The 26233-nt window shown below is 37.8% G+C and overlaps 1 long non-coding RNA gene across 2 annotated transcripts; it reads left to right on the plus strand.

Moving 5' to 3' along the window:
* Window positions 1-3559: 3559 nt before the first annotated feature.
* On the plus strand, window positions 3560-26232 carry LOC137989855 (uncharacterized). 2 transcript variants are annotated; one of them, XR_011121038.1, is made up of 4 exons: window positions 3560-3619; window positions 11597-11716; window positions 16212-16553; window positions 26193-26232. It is a non-coding gene; the product is annotated as an uncharacterized lncRNA (long non-coding RNA). The 2 variants fall into 2 exon arrangements; XR_011121037.1 differs by lacking the exon at window positions 26193-26232 and adding an exon at window positions 18184-18584.
* Window position 26233: the final 1 nt, after the last annotated feature.

Genomic DNA, 26233 nt, shown 5'->3' on the forward strand with positions numbered 1-26233 from the left:
AGTGATCCTTAATATAATCGACAAACTTCAAGAAGGCCTGATCCAACTTAAAAACAGGGACCACCCCGTTCCCCGTTCCTTATTTTAAAGATAGTCATTTTCGGCTGAACAGTTTTCAAAACCCCCGTCACAATGTGATCGTTAGTTGCAAAAGGCCTATTGATTGAATATTCCAGATGCTGCATTTTTAAACACGTTCCGTTTTGTATTCGACACATACTTTCTGAGAAACATTGCTGAAAAAGCTTTTAATTTCACTCAGAATTTGACCTATTTGTTAAAGTTATGTTGAGGTTGCAAGCTCGCTTTGTGAATTTCTGTTCCTCATTTTACAAACTTTGTTCACGAACTTTGTATTGATCAACACATTGTGCAATCACTTGATTGGTTGAAAGTCATATGACAAACTTCCTGCCTTATGAAAATGTTTTTAGATACATACAAATAAGTGAACTTAAAAAGAAAGTCTTAAAAGAAGTCAAGAGTAACGTCATTTTATAATTTCCAATAAACGAATCCTTTTAAAATTATTTTTTACTTGACCTTTCGTATGCATCTAGGGACATCCGCCTTTAGAAGTGGACGGTTAATACAAAACTTGAATTTATACCGATACACGATCACTAACTTATTTACTATTAAGTAACAATAGAATCGACCAAAAAAACAAAAATTTAAACAAACAACAGAAAACTAATAGAGGAGCAGTTGGGATCAGTTGCTTTGTTCTTTTTTGTCACATTTATTGTTACCTAATACTTAATAACTTATTTATAGTAATCGTGTCTATATAAAGTCAGACGTTACAGTTAGTAAAATCCTCTGTTAAAGGATGGAAAACCTACCAGGGAAACAATTTCAAGCAATTTGAGAACGGTAGCTTGAAAATAATATGGAGAAATTATGGTTAACTAGTGAGGAAGATAAAAGTTTGCATACGAGTTGTTTTTATGAACGTTTGTGAACAATGTTTTTTTAAAATGCCAGGAACCACTTGGTGCACTAGATCATCAAATTAAACTCTTATGAATGAATATTTCATAATTTGGACCTAAACATTCGGGAAGTTTGGGTAAAAACGGCTTTGAACAACTGTTCAGGGTTTTTGCCCACGCCAAGACCGAAGCTAATTAACTATGGAAAAACACAATTGCCACTGTTTGTCGTCATAGGCAAATGATAGGTGTTGACGTGTATAATTAAAAAAAATTTCTGCAAAATTCACGGATGATTCTTTTTTAGCCAAATTTGCTGGAAAAATCAATTACCTACAAAAAAATTTCTTTTTCAACTTTTTGTACCAGAACATGCAATTTGAATTTTCCTCCCTTTCAAATATTTCAAATATTTTGAAATATTTTCTCCGAATTTTTGTACTTACGGTTATTTTTGTCTGAAAGTTCCTTGGTTTTTATGCTGAATATATATTTTTTCACTGACAAAGCTACTTTATAACCTTTAAAATGAGAGATTGTAAGGCACATTGCTATAAATATAAGTTTAGACTGGTTAATTAGTATCATGGGACTGGTTGCATGACTACCTTATAAATTATTAATTAGCTTATCAAATGTTACATTTGTCAACTCAAATGAACTATTCCGTTTTCGACGTACAAGCCTGACGCTTCGAATAAGGGAAATTTACGTGGCTCCTGTGACGTGTTCTATACCAGGTATGCCTAGACTTTCCGTTGGTCTGTGAAAGCTTTTAATGAAGGGTTTACGGCAAACCCAGGAACTTCTTAAATGGGCTTTATCACAGCTGTGCAGTTCGTTTTGTGTCGTTTTACCATTTACACGCCCCATCTCACTATACAACTTAACGTTAACTCAGAAATTACTTTAAGCCAACACAAGCCAAAGCTTCGTGACGGCAAAATGTCTGTCGAGCATACATAACTCAAGTTACAAAAAACAGAGATCAACTTTGAACACATTTTCAAACGAGGAATGGAAAATAGAAAACGGGGAATGGGGAACGGGGAACGAGGTATCTTTAAAATGGGAATCTTTAAAAGCGGGAATCTTTAAAATGGGGAATCTTGAAAACGAGGAATCTTGAAAACGAGGAATCTTAAAAACGGGGAATCTTTAAAAATGGCAAACGCATAAGGCGAAGAAAAACCGTCAAACAAAAAATATATAACAAAGAAAGGGAGACAAACGAAAAATTTCTTAAAAATCTCTCAGAAATTAACTGAAAACCCAGTAAGCGTACTGTGAAAAGGGCTTCGATTTATCCCGACACCCGTGACTAACGAAAACGAAATCAATACAATACAACACAATACAATACAATACAATCAAACGACAACTGTTGGCTCTTTTTGAACATTTTGCAAGACGAATGGTCTCCAATACATATTTCGCGGAAACGACAAGGGAAAACATCCATCCCATGTAAAATCGAACTGGGTTCCACCAGTACAACCCTCTGTTGCCCTTGAAAGCTAATTGAAAAACTTTTAAATTTATTTTTTACTTGACCTTTCGTATGCATCTAGGGACATCTGGCTTTAGAAGTGGACGGTTAATACAAAACTTGAATTTATACTGATACACGATCACTAACTTATTTACTATTAAGTAACAATAGAATCGACCGAAAAAACAAAAATTTAAACAAACAACAGAAAACTAATAGAGGAGCAGTTGGGATCAGTTGCTTTGTTCTTTTTTGTCACATTTATTGTTACCTAATACTTAATAACTTATTTATAGTAATCGTGTCTATATGAAGTCAAATGTTGCATTTAGTAAAATCCTCTGTTAAAGGATAGGAAACATACCAGGGAAACAATTTCAAGCACTTTGAGAACGGCAGCTGGAAAATAATATGGAGAAATTATGGTTAACTAGTAAGGAAGATAAAAATTTGCATACGAGTTGTTTTTATCAACGTTTGTGAACAATGTTTTTTAAATGCCACGAACCACTTCGTGCACTAGATCATCAAATTAAACTCTTATGAATGAATATTTCATAATTCGGACCTAAACATTCGGGAAGTTTGGGTAAAATCGGTTTTGAACAACTGTTCAGGGTTTTTGCCCACCCCAAGACCGAAGCTAATTAACTATGGAAAAACACAATTGCCACTGTTTGTCGTCATAGAGAAATGATAGGTGTTGACGTGTATAATTAAAAAAAATTTCTGCAAAATTCACGGATGATTCTTTTTTAGCCAAATTTGCCTGAAAAATCGATTACCTACAAAAAAATTTCTTTTTCAACTTTTTGTACCAGAACATGCAATTTGAATTTTCCTCCCTTTCAAATATTTCAAATATTTTAAAATATTTTCTCCGAATTTTTGTACTTACGGTTATTTTTGTCTGAAAGTTCCTTGGTTTTTATGCTGAATATATATTTTTTCACTGACAAAGTTACTTTATAACCTTTAAAATGAGAGATTGTAAGGCACATTGCTATAAATATAAGTTTAGACAGGTTAATTAGTATCATGGGACTGGTTGCATGACTACCTTATAAATTATTAATTAGCTTATCAAATGCCACAATTGTCAACTCAAATGAACTATTCCGTTTTCGACGTACAAGCCTGACGCTTCGAATAAGGGAAATTTACTTGGCTCCTGTAACGTGTTCTATACCAGGTATGCCTAGACTTTCCGTTGGTCTGTAAAAGATTTTAATGAAGGGTTTACGGCAAACCCAGGAACTTCTTAAATGGGCTTTATCACAGCTGTGCAGTTCGTTTTGTGTCGTTTTACCATTTACACGCCCCATCTCACTATACAACTTAACGTTAACTCAGAAATTACTTTAAGTGGACACAAGCCAAAGCTTCGTGACGGCAAAATGTCTGTCGAGCATACATAACTCAAGTTACAAAAAACAGAGATCAACTTTGAACACATTTTCAAACGAGGAATGGAAAATAGAAAACGGGGAATGGGGAACGGGGAACGAGGTATCTTTAAAATGGGAATCGTTAAAAGCGGGAATCTTTAAAATGGGGAATCTTGAAAACGGGGAATCTTGAAAACGAGGAATCTTAAAAACGGGGAATCTTTAAAAATGGCAAACGCATAAGGCGAAGAAAAACCGTCAAACAAAAAATATATAACAAAGAAAGGGAGACAAACGAAAAATTTCTTAAAAATCTCTCAGAAATTAACTGGAAGCCCAGTAAGCGTACTGTGAAAAGGGCTTCGATTTATCCCGACACCCGTGACTAACGAAAACGAAATCCATACAATACAACACAATACAATACAATACAATACAATCAAACGACAATTGTTGGCTGTTTTTGAACATTTTGCAAGACGAATGGTCTCCAATACATATTTCACGGAAACGACAAGGGAAAACATCCATCCCATGTAAAATCGAACTGGGTTCCACCAGTACAACCCTCTGTTGCCCTTGAAAGCTAATTGAAAAACTTTTAAATTTATTTTTTACTTGACCTTTCGTATGCATCTAGGGACATCTGGCTTTAGAAGTGGATGGTTAATACAAAACTTGAATTTATACCGATACACGATCACTAACTTATTTACTATTAAGTAACAATAGAATCGACCGAAAAACCAAAAAGTTAAACAAACAACAGAAAACTACTAGAGGAGCAGTTGGGATCAGTTGCTTTGTTCTTTTTTGTCACATTTATTGTTACCTAATACTTAATAACTTATTTATAGTAATCGTGTCTATATGAAGTCAAATGTTGCATTTAGTAAAATCCTCTGTTAAAGGATGGGGAAACATACCAGGGAAACAATTTCAAGCACTTTGAGAACGGCAGCTGGAAAATAATATGGAGAAATTATGGTTAACTAGTGAGGAAGATAAAAATTTGCATACGAGTTGTTTTTATGAACGTTTGTGAACAATGTTTTTTAAATGCCACGAACCACTTCGTGCACTAGATCATCAAATTAAACTCTTATGAATGAATATTTCATAATTTGGACCTAAACATTCGGGAAGTTTGGGTAAAAACGGTTTTGAACAACTGTTCAGGGTTTTTGCCCACCCCAAGACCCAAGCTAATTAACTATGGAAAAACACAATTGCCATTGTTTGTCGTCATAGAGAAATGATAGGTGTTGACGTGTATAATTAAAAAAAATTTCTGCAAAATTCACGGATGATTCTTTTTTAGCCAAATTTGCTGGAAAAATCGATTACCTACAAAAAAATTTCTTTTTCAACTTTTTGTACCAGAACATGCAATTTGAATTTTCCTCCCTTTCAAATATTTCAAATATTTTGAAATATTTTCTCCGAATTTTTGTACTTACAGTTATTTTTGTCTGAAAGTTCCTTGGTTTTTATTCTGAATATATATTTTTTCACTGACAAAGTTACTTTATAAACTTTAAAATGAGAGATTGTAAGGCACATTGCTATAAATATAAGTTTAGACAGGTTAATTAGTATCATGAGACTTTGAGGACCCATGTTTTCAACCACAGAAAAATGAGTTTTAAATGATTACATTGGAGTCACCTGCTTGCATGACTACCTTATAAATTATTAATTAGCTTATCAAATGCTACATTTGTCAACTCAAATGAACTATTCCGTTTTCGACGTACAAGCCTGACGCTTCGAATAAGGGAAATTTACTTGGCTCCTGTGACGTGTTCTATACCAGGTATGCCTAGACTTTCCGTTGGTCTGTGAAAGCTTTTAATAAAGGGTTTACGGCAAACCCAGGAACTTCTTAAATGGGCTTTATCACAGCTGTGCAGTTCGTTTTGTGTCGTTTTACCATTTACACGCCCCGTCTCACTATACAACTTAACGTTAACTCAGAAATTACATTAACCCAACACAAGCCAAAGCTTCGTGACGGCAAAATGTCTGTCGAGCATACATAACTCAAGTTACAAAAAACAGAGATCAACTTTGAACACATTTTCAAACGAGGAATGGAAAATAGAAAACGGGGAATGGGGAACGGGGAACGAGGTATCTTTAAAATGGGAATCTTTAAAAGCTGGAATCTTTAAAATGGGGAACCTTTAAAAGCGGGAATCTTTAAAATGGGGAATCTTGAAAACGGGGAATCTTAAAAAGCGGGAATCCTGCCTCGAATAGTATTTGCTGCCTTATTTAAACCTTACTTCAATGCTGTAAGTAGTTATCTTTATATTTCTCTTGAATCGTTGGTTGCCAGTTTGCAGTCGCTGAATTTGGCTGCATTTCGTGACTCTGCCTCTTTACGCAGAATAGAACATAGGATTCCCGAGCCACTTAAATAAAAACCTTAAACATCTTATTTTGACATCACCTCGCCGAGCTCCTGCAGTCGTTGCTTGCAGGTTTGACTTTAAAATAAGGTTTTTAGGCTTTAAAACTTTACCCTGGAAGTCTATATGTACGATTCCTGATGCTGCTTGCTTAAACACATCTTATTGGATTGAGAGAAACTTTCTGAAAGCTTTACTGACAAAGTTTTTTTTAAAAACAAACTTTGTTCACAAACTTAAAACATGTTGTGTGATCATTTGACTGATTGAAAAAAAGCATATGACAAACTTCCTGTCTTCTGAGAATGTTGTGCGATGTAGGCAAATAAGTGAATATCTTCAAAACTTTCTTGAAGGAAGTCAAGAGCGACGGGATTTTATAATTTCCAATGAAATATTTTGCAAGTTTGAAATATACAAAGAATAGTTAGTGTAAGATCAGGTGTTGTTCCTCAGTTATTCATTTTTAAAAAAAGATAATTCTAATTATTTAAAAAAAAAAAAATTATGAAGTTTAACAAGCAAATAGCGATGACAAACATCAGATATAAACTCATCCTTTAACAATATTTTTTACTTGACCTTCGTATGCTCCTACCGTACATCCGGCCTCAGAAGTGACGGTTAATACAAAAATTGAATTTATATATATATACGATTACTAACTTATTAACTATTAAATAACGGTCAGTTCTGAGGATGTATGTAGAAGGATAAGGAACGTCAAGTAAAATATAATTTCAAAGGATGCGTGTATACCTGATGTTTGTCACCGCTGTTTGTGTATTGTTCCTGACAAAACTGAGAGGGTCAAAGAAAAAGAGTATTTGCAAAATGGTTAGTAAATGGAAGGGCGAAAAAAAGAGTGAACGAAAGAAATGAAAAATAAATTACAATATTAAAATTTTAGTCGAATTGTTAATTACAAATTTAAAAAAAAAGGGCAAAATATTAATGGTCAAATTTGAACACTGGTTAAATTGTAAATGCTAAATGGAAAATATAGTTTCATTGGACCGGTATAGGTTGCAGATGTGGTGTTTTTGCGATTTGGTTACAGTGCTCCCGTTATATATTTTTGGTGCCAATTGTTTTGTGAACCAATCACAAGAGCTACTGTTACCCCAGTGGTCAACAACAATTTTCAAAATTTCATTAGAGCAAGACTACCTTTCTGGTTTGAAATCAGCAAGAAAGCGAAAAATGCATGACGCAAACCTAGCCAAGAATGAGCTGCAATCGAATCTTGTCAGTCTTGCCATCCTTTCCTCGACGAGGATTAGACAATTCGGGATCAATTCTCATATAGAGACAGTCACGATATGATTTAATGTAGAGTTTTCATTTTCGTTGTTGTTGAATCAACTATTGCTCAAGATCGCCTATAATTAAAATTTGGTGATTTGCTTTTTGCATTTTTTGAAATTTTCTTAAAAACTCAAAAGTTTTGTTTTAAAATTACAATTTTATTTTTAAATTTAGAATGGTCTAAGAGACGAACGCGACTATTTTAAATTGGTTCTAAATAGACGTCAATTATTGCAAACAACAACAAGAGCAACAAAGAAGAATGAAAAAGAATGTTCAAAAGATCTGTGACACTATATTATTTCCCCGATATATTTGTATATTCCATTTTTGACGAACAGGCCTTAAGCTTCGATTAAAGGAGATTTCCTTGGCTCCAGTGAAAAGTGTCCAAAACCACGTATGCCTAGCCTTTCCATTGGTCAGTTAAATCTCTAACCCAAGGGTCTATGGCAAAACTCAGGAATCACTTAAAAGAGGTGTGTCACGGCAATAAAATTCATTTTGTGGTAACAAAAATTCGAACAAACTGTGCTGCGCATAATGGGGATGAATGGTAAAGGAAAGTTCAAATTTGCGCACAAGAATTTTAAAAGTGAACCAAACGTCTCGAGGGTATTCGTCCCTTCTTGCTATACAACTTAACGTTACCTTAGAAAAAAGCTTTTAACCACTACAAACCAAAGCTTTGAGACGAAAACGTGTCTGTCGAGCCTACTTAATTAAAGTTTCAATGAACAGAGTTTAACTTTGAAAAACTCGTAGGCTGAACAGTTTGCAAAAACCAAAATCACAGTCCATTTTAATCTTCTTCAATTTTGCCCATATACCTGCCTTCTTTAGTATTTGCTGTTTTATTGTTAAAGATAGAGCTTGCAAGTTTGGTTTGTGAATTAATTTATGTTCCTCATTTTACAAACTTTGTTCATGAACTTTGCATAACAGGCTGTGTTGTCATTCGATTGCTTGAAAAAATCATATGACAAACTTCCTCTCTTCTGAAAATGTTACACGATGCATCCAAATACGTGTCAAGAAGTCAAGAATGACAGGATTTTATAATTTCGAATTATTATACTTTGCAAGTTTGAAATATATAAAGAATGGATCATGGATTGTGCTCCAAATTGCATGGGAAAATTTATGTGATTACTTATTAATGGTATGCATGAAAAAGTATGAAGATGGCTTATCCATTCTCGCCACCAGAGCCTCGGATCGACCCAAGGCTCTGGGAAACTCCATGTAGGAGAACATACGCTGTAGTGTTCTTATAGCCAAAAATTGGCTATTTGAACCTCACGCCGCCTGCTCACCCCTAGTGTAACATGAATGTACCAATTAGAGACCCTTTTGATTATTCTTCACGAAAACCAATGTAAAAACACTTCGTTTCAGGGTTCCCCAGAGCTCTTGTCAAGAGAAGAGCTCTGGGGTCGAGATTGGATAACTTATCATACTTATGCAGAAGTAACGCATACGCATCACGAATACCTATTCACGTATCCCCATTTTGCGCTGTCCTGTGCTTGTATTTGATTGGCTCTCAGAGAGGTTCTTCATTCATTGACCAATAGGAATGCTTTCTTTTACTTCATTTTGCACTGTGTTACATGAAAGCTTCTTTTCTCTCAGCAAATGGGAATGGAAAAGTTTTTCCATGTAAATTTGATTGTCAGTAAGGTTTGTCTCAAATACAATAGACTTTGTTTAGACTTGCAACATGTGGAGTCTTTCATTAATTACATAAGAGCATAGAGCATAGGTTGCCGGGTAAAGCGTAAACAGCGTTGCTTTTGCATCACACCTCCGAGCGACGACTGCACGATGTCCTCGGAGAGGTGACGTTAAAAATATGAAAAATAAAAGACGAAAGCTTGAGAGAGGATGGCGTTCTACGGGTGCATAAGTTTAAAGAGATGCATATGTCCAGCAATGTTGTGTTGTTAACAATCTTGTGGAGACGCTGAAGTCGACCTGTTATACATCTACCATCACTGATCAGTCAACCGATCAAAAGGTGCTATTAAGGCACCAGTGTTACACAATCTAAATGGGTAATACCCATATAATCTAAATTTAGATCAGTGGGTGCAAGCCATCTCAGATGATCATCCGAGTCATCTAACCATGCATGCACCGTATTTAGGTCTAAGCACCCATTTTGAATAGTGCTGATAAAGTGTGTTAAATCTAAACGCCCATTCTAAGTAAGCACCCATCAGTAAATCGATTAGCTTTCAATATTGGTAATGCGTCTCTATTTAAATATTATAAAAATTCGCTTTCATTCAGTAGTGTCCTTCGATGGTGTGGTGGTTATCGATGATTCCATACGCGTGGCTAACGGACTAGGTTTAACCTTTTTGTCATCCATGTCCGTCGATCATCTTAAACAAAAAAAATTCCTTTTTTACCATTTTTTTTCCTTTTTTTTTCCTGACGAGAAAATTTCTAAGTATAGGTTAAACTTCATGTAATTGAAGTGAAAGAGGAAACGCATATTTAATGAGTTGCTTGGATGACTCGGATGATCATCTGAGATGGCTTGCACCCACTGATCTAAATTTAGATTATATGGGTATTACCCTTTCAGATTGTGTAACACGGGTGATTAAGGACAGTTGACACGTTGATGCAGAAGAAGACAGAAGAACAACTTCCACCCTAGTCTGACAACACCACCCTACACTTTAAAATTAACTAGGTGTGTTTTCGTAAGACACCTTGTGTGTTTTCAAACATATCAAGGTGTGTTGTTTTTAACACACCTCTTTATGATCTACAAAAACACTCCAGCGTTATATTCAGTAGCAACAAAAAGTAAAGTCATAAGCTGAGAAAAAACTGAAAAAAAGAAAAAAAATTGAAAAATCTTATTTGTGTCATAGTGAAGACTACAGGGTGGAATTGAACTGATTCGGGTGTAGGTGGATGTAATTTCTCCTTCCTTACAAGCAACTAAGATATACAGTTTAGACTAGGCGACCCGCTTCCGCATCACCCGCAGCCTGTTAATAAATGCATTATACAAGAGTGTAAAGAATGCTACTGAGCAACGAGTCAAGAAACATTTTCAAAAAAATAAAATAAAAATTCATACATGCCTACATGGACATAAATTATCTCAGCTGCGGCATTTTTTCCTTTATCTTTTCTTCGCATATTCTTCGAATGTATGAATGGTAATGTCATGAAACGAGTAAGCTTAATAGTTTTTTTCATCTGGGACCAAAGGATCGGAGGGAGATGTTACAATTCTTTCCGCTTTGTAACTAAAACCGTCATCGACAATTATTGTCAAAGTAGCTAAAGGTACAGAGAATGTATTAAGAAAGTGAAGTTATCCGACAGGCACAGCCTAGGCAGGTAGTCTTCGGTTAAATTACAAGTACAAGGAAGGGTTGCGTTTTTGCAAACGTTGGCCATGTAGCATTTATTTTTCCACAGAATTAACTCTTAGAGGGTAATTTAAAGTGCTATTTTCTCCTCATGTAAACCATGTGAGCGTTAGCCCTACTACTGGCATTGGGCTCACACAAGGACAAAGAAAAACAGTCTGACCAGGGTGGGAATTGAACGGCCACGACCTTTGCGTTAAATCACCGCTGCTTTAGCGACTGAGATACAAGGTCAGACGGGAGCAGTTCAAATCCCACCCTGGTCAGAGTTTTTTCTCTGTCCTTGTGTGGACCCAATTCCATTAGTAGGGCTAACGCTCACATGGTTTACATTGAGAGAAAATAGCACTTCAAATTACCCTCCAATAGTTAATTCGGTTAAATTAGCGTTGGTTACGAGTTTTGAACTAAACTTCCTTATTTCATTTGTAAGTCTGGATGTGAGAAAATGCATACGTTAAAGCTTAGGGGTGTTTGTTATACATTTATTTAACATCCATGTGCTTTCCAGCCATTTTGTTCGCTGAGAATATTTTCCACCGTTAGGAGAAAATAAAGATGTTATTTGACAGAGTGCACGCGTACGAAAACATTTGGTATATTAGTACTTTAGAAAACAGTTTCAACAACACCTTGGTGTTTTCTCTTTCCTTTGCAGTTCCTTGCTGATACGTTTAGTTAAAATGTGTGAGGACCTAAGTACCTATTAAAGCGTATTCAAGAATGGAAACCATCAGGCATCTTGCAGTCATTATATTTTTGATGTGTGGTTTCTGGAGTAAGTAAACAACCTTTAATTGAATTAATCTATACTAAGGGTGAGTTTGCATGATCAGTCATGGGATGTCACTTTGAGTTCCCAAGAAAAATTTAATTCAATTAAAGGCCAATCATAGAGTCTTAGTTGATTAGCCAGTCTGTTATTCTCTAGCTCACCCGGGAAGAAGCATGCAAAAGGGACTTATTAGGGGGCAATAATTTTCATCTGATAGACGGCTTTCAATGCTTCCTTTTTCAGTCCAATCGTGAGAAAAGGAAGCTTGCTTAAATAAGCAAAAACGGCATGCTTTTCATAGCAACTGTCAAAAGGATATAAACGTTGATTGATTTGCTTATCGGAAAGCATTCCATTCTTAACTTTTTTTACATTTTTCCTGCAAACGATAAAAGATGTTAAATTTTAAAAGGAAGCTGACTTTTTTTTTTTTAAAGGTACACCAATTTTTTATTTATTTAAAATTTTAGTTTGAAGTTTCTTTAAGAGATAAAAGCAATATCAATAACGATAATAATAACTTTTGATGTATTTGATGTATTTCATTGAAACACGCCAGCTTGGCTTGGAACAAGATTCGGCAAATTACGGAAATGCAACTAAGAAGGGTATAATGAAACTTCAAACAAGATCTACTGCAACAAATTACCTTTAGGTGTATTAAACAGACTTCTGGAAACACAAGCTAGTGATATTTCTCCCCAATTTTACAAGAACTCATTGGTGACAATTCGAAAAACTTTTTATTTTCACTACTCTCTCCATCACAGTATGGTTCCGAAAAGCACACTCATCTCAACATGCAAATCTTGATTTGGTGAACGCCATACAACAGATAAATATGGACAAGCGATTATTCTCATGTGGTGTCTTCATTGACTCGACAAAAGCTTTTGACACTATTGATCCGAATATTTTACTTCATGAACTTGAATACTATGGCCTTTGTGGGAAGATAAACAGGTGGTTTTTATCCTACTTACAAGATCGAACTCAGACAACTCAAATTGGTCCACATGTATTTTCAATGATCGACGTTACCTATGGTGTGCCTCAAGGCTCCGTTCTACAATCCTGGTCAAAAGACTTTGGGACACTAGTCAAATTTAATCGAAAAGCAGAGAATTTACTGTACCTGCTTCCATCGTTATATGAGCAACACGTGTTCTTCTTTCGCTGCCGTTTCGTGTTGCCCCTTTCCCCCAGACAATACTGAAACATTCGATTCGTGCGATCGATGAACTAATCTTGTCTTCGGACACCGTGAAATATCAACATTGTAATGGTGGGAAAGGGAAGAACGGGTATTGTTTCAACCGTTTTTCCCAGGATTGGTCTGAGAAAAGAATTTCTTGATAATTGGTCTCAAGGCCGGCTAGGTTCATTGAATATCATTAGGGAAGTGTTTCAGATAGTAAAACAATATGTTGCCTTGGTGTAGAGGTGGTGTAAGGAAGGATTGTGAAAACGGTGGGTTGCGTTACAGTCAGAAGTCAACAGTTCTCCACCACAGTTCTCCACTATTTAAAGGAAGATATTTAGGTATAAAAATTACTTTTTTCTTTAAAGACTGTGCAAAAATCATAATATTTACATCGCGCAGAATACCTTTTCGTTCTCCGGACATTTACTTCCAGTGCAATATAAATTATAGATCAGTTAAATGAGCGGCTAAGAATGACTCAGATGGTTCTCATTGGTCAAATCTTACGCTGTCTTTCTTCGTTAGGGAATTCTGCTTTGCTCATTAACTTGTCAGGGTGGAGCTAAGAAACAAAGGACGTTTCAAGTTATTGTTTTCGTTATAATTTCTCGATATCACACTTTGAGAGTGTGTTACAAGCCAGCTTTCACAAACATTTCAAATTTACATTTACCATTTCTGATCTCGCAAAATGCCTGTTTTATGAGTTTGCACTTAAGATTCGCGAATTTACTGGAAAAAGCGCTCGGCCTCAACATCTTGTTCGAAACAAACAAACAAAAAGCCCCCTATTTTCGGGCACAGTTTGTTCGGTGCAATCGACAGACTGAAATAAATCAACTCGAATCGATGTTTAACAGAGCGAAACAATCGAGAAAAAGAACTTTATTGCTCAATGGTAATCAGCAGTGAGCTTAATTATAGTTTGTTACGTTGTTCGTCCGTCCTGCCATTCTGCGCGATGATTACTTTTCTATTCATACAAGCGCCTTTTGGCTTTAAAAGATCACCGGGTGTGTATTTTACAACCGTGCTCCCCTCAGAAACAGCAAAAGAGCTAATTATTAGATGTTAACTTATTGATGGTTTTCATCTGACGTTACGATGGCCATGTTTGTGTACAGAACAATGAAGTAAAATGTCTTTTGGGAATTTGACTCTATTATTATGCTAAACGTTTGGGGCCATTTTCTATTGCTTTGTTCACCAACGTGGCCGTCTAATCACGTGGATGCAAACCAAGAATTGCTATACAATACAACTGTAGCACTGTTGAAAAACGCATTAGGCCATTTTTCGTTCAAAAACGAACGCCAATAGCCCATTTCCGAGTTGCTGCATGCCTCAGTTTGAAAGCTAGTGGTGGTGTATAACCATTCAAATGGAAATGAGTTTCGTATTCTTATGCAAATCAATTCTATTTCAATAGTTGAGCACTAAGACTCACTTTGAAACCGAGACAAACGCCAACTTGGAAATGGCCTATTGAAGATCAGCGAAAGTGTACATAACACAAGATGCCTTATTTTCTGGTAGCTACATCAAAAGCACAACCAGCAAATGTGTTTTTAGGACTGAGAACTATTGTAGCTATCACTGTGAGTGAGCACTGCTGCCGTTGTCAACAATCGCTTGGGTCACGCACAGACCATTCTGTTTTGTATGGCACTGATTATTATCAGCAAGATGACGCGCAGCAAATTTGGCGAAGCAAAATCTACAGAAACAAATATGTGTCTCTTTACCTTCTACTATTTTGTTGTCTACGCAATTTGTTCTCTTTCAACTTGTAAGGAGTCGAGTTCTGCTTAGCAAAAAGAAAAGGTATTCTGCACCTCGAAAAGCAACCGCTAACTGCGCGGAGTCTGGGAACTAGTCTCCCGAAAACATTCTTTGCCGCTTTTAAATTGCTACCTGCCAGTCTGCTTAAATGTGAAACTGTTCTGATTGTAAATAAAATGTGTATGTATGTAAGAATCGTGTGTAACCTTGTGCCCGTGCCCGATTCAGTGCCCGAGTACAAGGTCCAGACCTTGTACCCGTGCCCAAGCAGCGTGGCCAATTATTGGCACGGACACTTGACAAAATGTCGTGTCAATTCACATTGGTCCCCATCGAGCACCATGCCCGGGTGTGGTACTCGGGCACCAGTTGTGAACGACGCCTTACCTTGAGGCTTTTGTGTTTTGTTTGTATTCGTCAACATTGTAATGTAAGTGGTATAATTTCCCCAATGGAAGAAAGAAGTAATCCTCGCACTTAACTGGACAATTTTAGCAATTGTCACTTTTATAGCAAAATTATAAATTTGAGTTAATGCGACAACCAAGTATTTATAACACGTGGCACATACTATTCGAGCAAATGCTGCTGTTACCCCCAAGGTTATCTTGTGCGTACGTCATGTGCAAGCGTTGACTGACAGGTGGCCAATCATACGCAGGCTTTTATACTGATAGTACAGTCATCATGATTGGTCTTCTTTGATATGCTGGCATATGCGTCAAGGCCTAGTTCTTCATTCTAGCTGCTCTAAAATTTCCCTCCCTCCCCACCCTTAATTAATGGGCTCTCTGATAGCATTTGATGCTCCCATACAGGTCCCCCTTTGCCCCAGAGACTCACCTCTTTCTTTTATGCTGGGTTTTTTAGCCCTAATGTGACAGTGTTATAATATTGTTACCATAGTAACGAGTTTAAAATTTTATAGGATAAGGACCTCTTTCAATGGGGATTTTGACCCCTTGGTGAGGATTGGGGGATTATGAACCCCTGCTCTACCACATATGAGCAATGAAGTCATTCAGCTGGGGGGAGGTCAATTTGTTGGACTCGTTTCTTCTTGTGAAGGGAATGGTGAATGAAAGCAATCTATGTTTGAAGTGTGGGTTATAGACGAAAGATAGAAGTGATCCTTGAAAAATAGGATGATAGCGATGCGACACACCTTACAATTAAAGCCGCATGCAACTCTACATTGATACGTTAATGTAAAGTCATTGGCTAGCAGTAAAATGACAGAAAATGAAATTCAGCCCGGGTTTTTTTTTTGCCAATTTTTTGTACAAAATTTTATGAAATAACGTCTGAATGAATGTTTTCCGCGGGTTTTAAACACTTGCATTCCATATTAACTTATGCTTCGCATTATACTACATCATTAGTGTAAATAGTGGAGTCGTGTAAAAGATCTTTATTGTCTTAGTAAGGGACAAAGCACGCCGGCTATTTAGCAACGTTAACTCGTAAAAGGAGAATTTACTCGAAATTTTCGATTTTCCTTTATATCCACAGGGGTAAATTCTTCAGAACCATGTTCCTTCCTCGTCAATGGTTCAAGTGGGGCGATCAATTTCAGTTCACCATTCAGATACAGCTCTTGCAAATGGATTATCGAAGCACCGCCTAATCACAGCATCGCTTTAAACTTTACTACCCTTAATATCTTTAATAATCCTTCCTGGAAGGTGAATTGGGTAAACGTCTATGATGGGAGGAATATATATCAGACCTTGCTTGGCAAATATACTGGAAAAAAGTGTCCTTTCACAGTGCATTCGAGTGGACGGTTTTTGTTGGTAGTTGCAGTTGGCTATTCAAGCTTTACAGCAGTTTATACTTCTGATACAAGAAAAGGTAATTTGCAAACAGTTTCTCATTATTATCGATTGTTTACCGAGAACTTAATCAGCATGGTTTTTAAATAGAAATTTCCTGGCTTTTCTTGCTTACTGATTCAGGACCGACCACAAACAGGATGCGTAAACTGATCTTATGGTTCGGCATCTCATAGAAATGTCTCAGCTTGCAGACAATAATTTGCCAGTTGGTCTCACAGAATTGACTGGAATATGAAGGGATATGAAATTGTCATGCAGATACCGTACTCAGATATGAGATAGTCGTTTTTCATTAAAAGTAGTCGATAGTTAGAACAGTTGAATTCTCACGTTTTTATATAGAAATATTACAACCTTTATTTTGCTAATATTAAACTTAACTAAGTTTAAAAGGAGATATTCAATAATATTGAAGTTTACCCTATATATCAATGCACATAAGTTTTCAAATTACGTTTAGTTTTGTATCCTGAACGCCAGTAAGTGTTTAGCATATGTTGTTTGACTGAAAGGAGTTAATTCAGTAAAAAGGGTCGTCTTAGCTATTCGACAAAATGCCTGAAACATTACACTGTAGAACTGGTCCCATGTTAAACAGCGTGTATTCTCTCATGTATATCCGTAACATTTCTACTTTATATCAAGAACAGCTCAGTTATTTACTACGAAAGTAAAGGGCATGTTAAAGTTAGGGTGGTCATTGCAGTCAAGGAAGCAACGTAAATGACCTTTCAAGGCCTGACACCTGGAGTCTAGCTCTCTTATTATGATGGTAAATTTTGCAAAATAAGGTGGCTTAATCACATGACTATAACGTAGATATAGTTATTAGCAATAGCTGACACTTTAGCTGTGTTCCTAAAATACAGCGTAGTAGGGAGGGCTCTAAGGTGAGAGCAGTTGAGTTCCATTAACGTCGATTCCCAGACTCCCTACCAGGCTTCGATATATTTTTATCCGGATACTCAAGTTGTCACCGTTAATTGGAAATCAGCAGTTGATTTGATCTGCTTTATCGTAAGTTGATTTGAAACGTCTCCAAGTAGTAGGGCACTTGGCTCATCTACACAAGCTTGAATCTATACTAAAGTGATTCCAAGTAACAACGATATTTCTCTCCAATATTAAACAGACAATAACGAAAGTGATTACTATTACTGCTAACAATATCCCCCACTAAATCTGCCTTAAAATAATAAATTCTGTAATACAGAAGCGTTGCCAACGTTTGCCACATTACAACTTTGTTCATCATTCACTCGCTTACTTAACCAGTGAATTGGTCACCCACAACAAACTATTCTTACTTGGCATGAACATCATCAACAGCGAAACCAGCGTCTACAAAACGCCAAACAAATACTGGCTTTCTTCTTCTTACTATAATTAAACTGAAAGATTTTCAAGAAACGCTTTGAAGTTGGCATTCTCGAAACTTTGCTACCTTTCTAAGTTGATTGATTCCACTATCAACGAACCCAGTATTACCATACACTAGTCTTGTAGCGCATAGTTGCACTGACAACGTGACACAAGAGACAAGAGCAGCGAGCCCCCTCACAAGATCATATTCTTCTTTTGTCGATCAGAAAAATGTCTTAACGGAGAACTCAAGCAATCGTTGTTTCTTTTTAACCTGTTTTTAGTGGCCAGAAAGTCTACAGTATCCTCAAGACTAGAGAGACAAAAGCGAATACCTTAAGCAAGCAATTCAATGTTTTTTTTTCAAATATCACTTCAAGAGTGCTCTGCGACATGGACTGTGTCGGTTTCACAAATCAACACCTATACCAACGCATTAACGAACACAGAAGCTTAAGATATTCGATTGGAAGAGGCGTGCAACAAGATGGAGTTTGCCTGAAAAAGAAAATTGTTGTGACAATAGACAACCTTTGAGACTATGAAGCTTTGTTCTTCTGTCTTAGAGTTTATTCCTAAATTGGATGATTTTTTGACCAAACTAAGGAAATCACACAATTTTTGTAGAAATTAAGGCACTTTTCAATAGTTTTTTCGTACAACCTCTTAAAATAAGTGAAACAAGTGTTATTTGCAGTCAACCTTGTAACGTGGTTCATGTTACAGTATATAACAAACAGAAAAAAATGATAAAAGAATATGGAATGATTACCTTGTCTATCAATTTTTTATCTTGCAAATTCACGTATCACTGTATTGCTTTCTATCCTGTATAAGGCCCAGCCAGAAATCCATATGGACTTCTAGGTTATTGACTGCTGGCGCAGCCAATTCGGAATTATGAACGGTCTGCTGTTTGCGTGTTATCGCACATTGTAGAGATCGGCTGATATGCTTCCAAAAGAATCATTTTGGCATTGCTGACGCTAAAAACCACTGCTGTAGGAAGCTTTCAAACAGGTCCTTGGATGTTCCTGTGCAATTTATTTCCGCACCCTGCGGTCGACGAAGTTCAGTCGATAGTTTACTGTGAGATGATGATACCCCCAGTCTTTCATGTAAGCATTCTTACTTGAGCTTTCCATATGTCGCTCTTCGCTCATTATCCTGACAAACGAGGGCGGCAAAAGTGAATCGTTTTTCCCTCGCTTGACCAAAACAAAGAAGCAGGCATTCTTTTCTCGCGGCGAATGCTATCAAAGTCTCACTGTCCTTCAATGAAGCGACCTCGGTGATACTTTATCTTGCAAAACTTGGAATCATGGATCTCTCTCAACAGCTGAGAGAGATGTAAAAAAAATGGTCTTGGTTCAAAATAAATGCCAGAGCTGGAAAGTGCGAGGTAAAATTAGTAAGAATGTCAATTTTAAGGTCACTGACCTTTAAATGGGTGATGTAAGAGAATTGTGTGCTGGATGGCAAAGCCTGCCATCCAGCATGCGCAGCGGTTTTTCAGATATTCTCGGTTAATTTTATAAGCATTAAAATTAATGTAAAATCTCACACCTTAGTGTCAGTGTCCTCAAAACGGCCATTCTTATTAATGTTTACGCTCTTTCCATTTCTTGTATCTTTTTGGACCACGACGATTTTTTATGACTGACAAGGTCACGTGAAACGGTCATGCAAGGGCCTATTGGCTTCCAGGCTGTCTGCACATACCTCTTGGTATCAGCTATAACAAATTAATATATAGATTTAGCCAAGGCTAAAAGCGGAGCTCCCTGGTTATTTATTCTTACTGCCTATGGGGTTTATGAAAATAAAAGGTTTCGAATTGTCCGCGTTTTGATGTTTCCGGTTGCTGCTTTAATAATTAAATCATTTTCTTTGCTGTCTTCTATAGAAAATTCATAGCCTAACTAGTGAATTCTACGGTAAATTTTACGCTAAAAACCGATATCGCATGGATCACGAAGCGATGAGTGCGATATCGGTTTTTCCAGTGAAATTTACTTTACAATTCACCAGTTTGGCAATATATTTTTCTTGAACCGCATGAGTTTTAAAAGAAAACAAGCACACCCTCAGCGAGCGAATGGAAAAGGAAAAACAAGCCATTTCAGAGTCAACTGTCAATTGCCAGCGATTAGGAATCAAGCTAAAATTAGAAGCCATAAAGTTCAAGGTCAAAGAAGAGTTTTACTGATGTACTTTATTCTACTTTATCTCTGTAAACAAGATCATTTTGATGTATTTTATTGAAACACGCCAGGTTGGCTTCGTACAAGAATCGGCAAAATACGGCAGTAGAACCAAGAAAGGACGAACTTCAAACAAGATCTGCTCCAACACTTAAATAACGTTTGGGTGCTTTAAACAAACTTCTGAAAACACAAGCTAGTAAGATTTCCCCAAAATTTACGAGAACTCATTGCGAATACGTGTTTATACCATTAGGACAAAATTTCTTGTCACTGTCGAGGCACAACGAAAACCAGTTGGACAAAGAAAGGAAAGGAAAGAAACTTTATTTAAGTGTCGAGTCGTTCTAGCGCTGAAGCACTAATTGGGGACACTGTAAATTGAAATTAACAATTAACACAAACGAAGTCAAATGTTGGTTTTTGAGGAGAGGGGAAACCGGAGGACCCGGAGAAAACCTCTCGGTGCAGAGTAGAGAACCAACAAACTCAGCCCACATATGACGCCGAGTCTGGGAATCGAACCCGGGCCTCATTGGTGGGAGGCGAGTGCTCTCAACACTTCGCCATCCCTGCACCCCAAGCATTTGTTTGCTAGCATTTTAGAGGAAAAGAAATAAACAAACAAATCAACTTTTTCTTTATGTCCAAAAGAGTACAGATAATTGTTATTTAATGCTAGTTGACAATAAAGATTCGATTTTCATGAACAAAGGAAGAACCGATTAAACCACCTTTTAAATATACGCATCCACTCTAAATAACGCATCCGTAAAAATAACAAAGGGGTTTAGTGCCCAAGGAAAGAATTTGTGTGCTAAGTATGAGCTATTATTGGTATTCCGTTTTGTCGTTGTCGTTTTCTTTCGCTCAGTCCTTTCGCTTCTGTTCTAGACATAATTCCTCCAGGCATCATGTAACCTTATCAGAGCTTCTAAAGATATGCCAAAAAATTGCAGTACAGAGAAAAGAGCAGCTCTAAGCAAATTAAAAATAAACACTCAACTTTAAGTTTGCATCCCGCCGATGCTTGACTTGAATAACTGCGTAGCCACCAGTGTGGACCACAGAATTCATGACATGTCAAACTGGATTGAAACCAGCGAAAAATGCAGAAAGAAAACATCTTCCAAACCGTTTTCCGCCTGAACACGAAAGGCGTTGACTGTGTAAGAACTTTTGTTGATTTATCGTATGGCCGTGTAGCCGCGTCTCGCTTATGTTCAGGTGAGTTAACCTGGGTTGAACCTGCAATCCAATCGAAAACCAGTACCTGGTCAGCGGTCAACATAAAAAAAAAACAGCTAACCTCGTTAAGCTCTAAACTTGAGCCCGCGATATGACCACGTGATACTGGTCAGCAGATACCTTGTTTTGTTAGGTGTCAATTAATCATAAGATGGATGTCCAATATCAAAGATGTATGCTGTAAACTAGCATGATACTAGTCACATTGCCATGCATGGATGGATGGACGTACGGACGGACGTACGCATGTATTACGGACGGCTGATGACGTCATGGCTATAAAACCAAGATTTCTTGCATCGATGGGTTACCATATTTTCTTAACAATGGTGCTCCGCGCAAGCACGCGCCGAATGCGGGGCTCCGCTATAACCTGATATAAGTTGGTTGACAACGGGTAACGTACGAAGGGCAACTGAAAAAGCTTTTCTTGAACAAAAGAATATACTAGCCCTCACTTATAATGGGCCATTTCCGAGTTGCTGTTGGTCTCGGTTTCGAAGTGAGTCTTGGTGCTCAATTATTGAAACGGAAATGAGTCTGATTTGCATAAGAATATGTAACTCATTTCCATTTGAATGGTTGTGCACCAGGACTCGGTTTGAAACTGAGGCATGCTTCAACTCGTAAATGGGCTATTACACTCGCGCATCCAACCCCAATGAACCTGACTGAGCTCATCAGTCATTATGTTCCTAGACGAGCTCCTAGGTCTGCGGACCAACTCTTGCTGGAGCAGCCAACGCATCAGCTCAAAATCGGCTTGAGGGCTTTCTCAGTTTGCGCGACGTACCTCTAGAATCTCCTTTCATTTGAGATTAAAAGCAGTGCATCTGTCCCTATTTTTAAAGCCGAGCTTAAGACCTATCTCTTTCGGCAAGCCTATTGTTAGGTAATACAAGTTGGTTGGCAACGGGCGAAGGCAGGAGCCCATCTGGAGCGTGCAACTTCCATACAGTGTCTGTGAAACGGCGTTTTCACAAGTAGGTTTATTTTTAGACTAGCCCTTCCCGCGAATTTGGTCAAAAACAAAGGCAGTTCCGGTTCGGTGACCCTTAATTTCTTGTAATTGGTCATCGGGCTCCTGTGGGAGTCTCATTCGCGGGAAATTCAATCTAAAAATAAGTCGGTCTGTGAAAACGCCGTTACACGAACACAGTAGAGATGTCGGCTCCGGGTAATGGAATCCTGGCGAAGGACAACTGAAATATCAGTCTCAAGCAGGAATCGAACACCGGTCGGATGCTCTACCCATGTGAGCTACTATAACTACCTGGAGAGCAAGGTGTCCCGCTGTCTGTGGGCTCTACACTCTGATTTTTCAGTTGTCCTTCGCCCGTTGCCCATTGCCAACCAACTGGTATCATATCTTCTCCTCGGGCCTATTACACCGTTCTATCATTCATGTATTTGTAAAATTGAGGAGTTTTACTTCGAGAGCTCGCAGACAGTGGGGCGCATTGTCTTTTCAGGACATTGATAAAAACGACCAAGCTCTCCTGTGACTCATAGTAGCTTAATTGGTAGAGCATCCGATTGGTGTTATGGAGGTCGTGGGTTCGATTCCTGTCAAAGACTTTCGAGTTGTCCTTCGCCCGTTGCCCATTGCCAACCAATCTCGTACTCAGAGTCCTACCGCTTTTTTTGGTCAGCGGGTGAGGGCCCGGAGAGACTCTGGGATAATGAACTCCATTTTCCCAGAAAAAAAGTGTGTTCCGGTCTTATTGTGCATGCTTGAGTTTAAACGGAAACAGATAAGAGAAAACAGTAAACAGTAGAAATGGCGGGTTGAAAGTGTTGGAAACAGAAATTTTAGCCTTACACACCATAAGAGAAACTGGAGAAATGATCATTGACTTGCTGTATAAGCGATTAAAGATGAAACTGCTGACGCTTTCGGTAAGTGTATTTTTAGTGATTTAGCGTGCATTCCATCGTGCAAACAACGCGATGGATATTTAATTTTTTGTGGAAACGACACTAATGTCTTCTTCTACTACAATTTCATCTTTCCGTAAAGCGGCTGTTACACGCTGAAACTTTTAGCTGAAACTTATGTGCAACGGCCCTGCAAAAAAAGTTTCAGCAGGCGTTTGCACCGTGTAACATAAAAGGTCGAAAATCATTCGAAAACGTTGAAACTGGTCTCGAGATGTTGTTGACATGGCCGTAGCCGGTTTTGATTAGCTTACGCAGCGTAGCGTGACAAGAGCGAGGGAGACCAGTTTAAGAAAACGTAGTCACTAAAGCATGGAACGACCTAAAATTACCTACAACCACCTAAAACCACCTAAAACCATCTACAACCACCTACAACCATCTACAACCACCTACAATCACCCCATATAAAATCTACAACCACTCACAAAGAATCGAATACCATCTTAAACAAGCCATAATTGTATAAAATAAGCAAGACAACAATATGTGGTTACCATTTAGCCAAAAAAACCCGGAAGGCATGATCGTGGCATAAAGGTAAGCGATTTTCCAAGTTTGTTAAAAGCCAACCGGATGTGAATAGCGCTTTACCCTGTATTCCATGCTGCAAAGGGCGCTAAAATCGTGAGAAAGGGCCTGGAAATGGAACGATCGTCACGAAATTCCCAAATTCCGGGAAATAGAAATAGAGTACCAAAATTTCCCGGAATTTGGGAAATTCGTTTCCAGGCCCTTTCTCACGATTTTAGGGCGGTTTACAGGATGGAATGCAGGGTAAGGGGCTATTCACATCCGGTTGGTTTTTACCAAATTCGGAAAATCGCTTACCTTTATGCCACGATCATGCCTTCCGGATTTTTTTGGCTAAATGGTAACCACATATCGTTGTCTTGCTTATTTTATACAATTATGGCTTGTTTAAGCTGGTATTTGATTCTTTGTGAGTGGTTGTAGATGGTTTTGAGGTGGTTGTAGGTGGTTGTAGATGGTTGTAGATTTTTTATGAGGTGGTTGTAGGTGGTTGTAGATTTTTTATGAGGTGGTTGTAGATGGTTTTAGCTGGTTGTAGGTGGTTTTAGGTCGTTTCATGTTATAGTGACTACGTTTCACAAAGTGGTGTTACACGGTGAAACTCTCGTTTTTGTCACCACTGCGATCCTTGCGACCGTTGTAGAAGTTGAAAGCGGTTCTACTTTTCGTGCAATTTGTCTCGCAACGGAAGTTCAAAAAGTTTCACGAAACCGACCATGTTACACCATAGTTAGTTCCTCTACTAACTATGGTTACACGGTGCAACGCCTGCTGAAACATGTTTCGCAACGCCGTTGCACACAAGTTTCAGCTAAAAGTTTCAACGTGTAAAAGCGGCTTAAATGGCTTCGACAAGACCGTCTTCCACGGATTTCGCCCCAAAGAGACTGATGTAATGTTTTCCCACCGTACTTTTGCAACCGCAACAGTAATGAGTTCTTAGCAGCGTGGGAAGATTCCCGTGCGGTATTAGACGTAATTCAAACCCCGTCGTTATGTTATTTTTGTGATTTATATATTTATGAGGAAGAAAAAACAAACATCACTGAAACCAGTTTTAGATTTTGAATCTCCCTCCAAAATTCTGGGGTTTCCGAATTACTTACCGACTTCCTGTCGGACTGCCCTTGTTATGCAAGCGAACAGTGAAAAAATAGTTTAATTCCATTATCCCAGAGTCTCTCCGGGCGCTTACTTGCTGACCAAAATGTGCGAGGACTCTGGGTTCGAAATTGGTTGCCAGCCGACTTGTATCATGTCTTCTTTTCCGGTCTATTACACTTTCCATCATTCGTGTATTTGTAAAATTGAGGCGCTTGACTTTGTAGAGCCTGCAGACAGCGGGACACATTGTTCCTTCAGGACCTAGATAAAAAGGACCCAACTTTCCAGTGAGTTTTGGTAGCTCAATGGGTAGACCATCCGACCGGTGTTATGAAGGTCTTTGGTTCGATTCCTGCTTAGGACTCTGATTTTTGTGTTGCCCTTCGACCATTGCCAACCAACTTGTATTATATCTTCTCTTTGGGCCCATTACACCTTTCCATCGTTCATGTAAATTATCACTTTTTTGTTGTTGTTGTTGTTGTTTGTTTTTGTTTTGTTTTTTTTTGGCATGATTTCAGTATCTACCCAGGTCTCGTGCACTAGTTGAGTTGGATGCCCGAGTGTAATTATAAGTGAGGGCTAGCATACTTTTTTGCTCAAGGAAAGCTTAATTCCAGAAAACTACCAGCTTCGGAGGATTGATTGTTGTCCGTTGCAGTTTTCTTTTTAGAGCATAGTCAAATAAGTCCATCTCCTGATGCCAACTGACTGGGTTTCCACACCAAGATTCTGGCAAAGCAACAGATGACACGAGTAGATTGTGTTATTTGTACTACTCCATGCACCCCCTGTGATCGGCTAGAGGCCGGAAACAGTTTACCTGCCTCCATGAGCTCAAGGGCTGACATTATTAAATATTAGTAGAACATAAAGTACAATTTAACAAAGTGCCAAGGTTCTGCCAGAGTGAAAACGTGCAACACGCCTAAGGAACAGTTTTCAAGAGACGTTCAATAATGATTTTTTGTGAGTAAGCTTAAACTTATGATATTGTAAATTGAAAACATTCTTTCTCAGTCTTCTCTTTAATCTGTTTATCTCATTTGGGTTAGATTTTTCATTGCGATACTGGTGATTATGCTGAGCACTTTTTACACTTATCAAATATTAAGTGCCAATGCTAGTCACATAAATCGTGGCCCACCAATCAGTTGAAAGATGTTTTGAAACTTAAAGTTATTTTAAAGGTGACACTGATTCTCGTTTATAATGTCGTATAGTTAGCTAATGGCTAAAATCTGTAAATGGGTTTTTTTTTGTAGCTAAACCAAGGGTAATAATTCCTTTACGAGTGATTCGAACG

Source organism: Montipora foliosa, unplaced genomic scaffold, assembly GCF_036669935.1.
Source record: "Montipora foliosa isolate CH-2021 unplaced genomic scaffold, ASM3666993v2 scaffold_478, whole genome shotgun sequence".
In the NCBI taxonomy this organism is placed as follows: Eukaryota; Metazoa; Cnidaria; class Anthozoa; order Scleractinia; family Acroporidae; genus Montipora; species Montipora foliosa.